The sequence below is a fragment of the Populus euphratica genome, unplaced genomic scaffold, assembly GCF_000495115.2.
Source record: "Populus euphratica unplaced genomic scaffold, PopEup_1.0 scaffold1012.1, whole genome shotgun sequence".
NCBI classification, from domain to species: Eukaryota; Viridiplantae; Streptophyta; class Magnoliopsida; order Malpighiales; family Salicaceae; genus Populus; species Populus euphratica.
Window position 1 is genome coordinate 64,392 of NW_011500868.1, and position 1,811 is coordinate 66,202.

A 1,811-nucleotide genomic window follows, 5' to 3' on the forward strand; every position below is an offset into this window, starting at 1 on the left:
AAAGTATGATAGATTTTAAAGATACTCTTGCAAAATTAACATCTGCTCTCAGTTTTCAAGAGAAAGGTAGGTTTCCATCTCAACTATAACAAAATCTCAAGGGGCAATGCAATGCAAAATTCAAGTAGTTTTGGAAGCCAACACTTGGATCAAGTCAAATCAGTTACTACTCTTTGCAATGGTAAGGTTATTGAAAAACCCACTCTTGAACCTTGTGAGAAAGATGATGAGTCAATCTCTGAGGGTAAGGAAGGGGTTGAATTTGAAAATTACAAAGAAAAGATTGATTCTCCATCAGTACTTTCATTTCCTCATGCCATAACCAAACAAAAGGAAGTTAATCACGATTGTGAAATCTTTGAAACTTTCAAATAGGAAGAAATCAAGGATGAAAAAGGCACCAAAAATATTGACGCGGATCTTTTGTCAATTGTGACAACAGATTCAACATCCAAAATCACACTAATCAATGATTATTTTCCTGACGAATTCTTACTTTCTCTTAGTGCAATGCCTTAGTATGATAAAAATAATAATTTTCTTGCTTTAGGGGATTTGCCAGCTCATTGGGGTACCCAAAACAAAAGAAATTTTTTGAGAGACGTGTAAAAATTTTATTGTGATGACTCTTACTTATTCAAATATTATCCTGATCAAATATTTCAAAGTTGCATTCCCTACAATAAGGTAAGTTGTGCCATTAAATTTTATCACTTTAAGGCATGTGAGAGTCATTTCTCATCAAAGAAAATGACTGTAAAAATCTTACAAAGTGGATTTTATTGGCCCACCATGTTCAAGGATTCACATGCATTCTGCAAAACCTGTGAAAAGTGTCAAAAGGTAAGATTTATTTCAAGACACAAAGAGTTTTTAGATAATCTTCTATTGACTCTTAAGTCTCATCATAGTAGAGATATGTATCGTGCAATTCATGACTTATGAACTCATTTTCATAAAGAACATGATCAACTTAGTTTTGAGAATTTGACTAAAAAAGACTCTGTTTGTCAGTTTTTAAGAAAACTGGATGGGAAGCCTATCCCTGACTCATAAAGGGCATTTAAGCTGTTCTTGGATGTAAAATCAAGGGTAGATGTGAGCCACAATCATAACTATAATTTAAGTCTTAGGTTGTAAAAACTTATGTCTTTTGGTTTTATTAATAGTATAATGCATTTTGTTGTTTCTTATATTTGTTTTAGTATGTTTCAGGTTTGTCAGTGTTTGTTATTTCAAGTGATGTCTTTTATACTCTATCTTTCTACATTAGGACATTGAGTTCAATGTCTTATTTTGGTTGGGGGGAGATGGTAGTAGTTGACAAAAAAAATTAACTAATTATGTTTTCTATTTCATAAAGCATGTGCAAAATTGTTGTTACTAGGATGACAGAATAAAAGAGCTCTTTTGTTAAAGTGACTCTTGAGACACATCTTAGTAACCATTCTTAACAAGGTCTATTATAACACTTTTTGAAATATTCAAGTTTACAAACTCTCGCATTATTATTACTTAATTCTGCTTATATACTCATTTAACATGTATTTTTAAACCTTAATTTTCACACACACATTTTAACATATGATTGTGCATTACACATTAAATTATTATATTATTTATGTTCTTTTATTAAAGGTAACAACTAAGGGAAAAAGATAGTATATAATTTGAAAAAAAACAAAAAAAAAAGAGCAAAAAAATAAATTTGATGATAATTAAAATGTAGATAAGTTTGGCTTCATAGTCTCCCTAACCTAAGCAATTAAGCCCAAAGGGGTGTCTTAACACCTAATACCCTAAAGTCAACT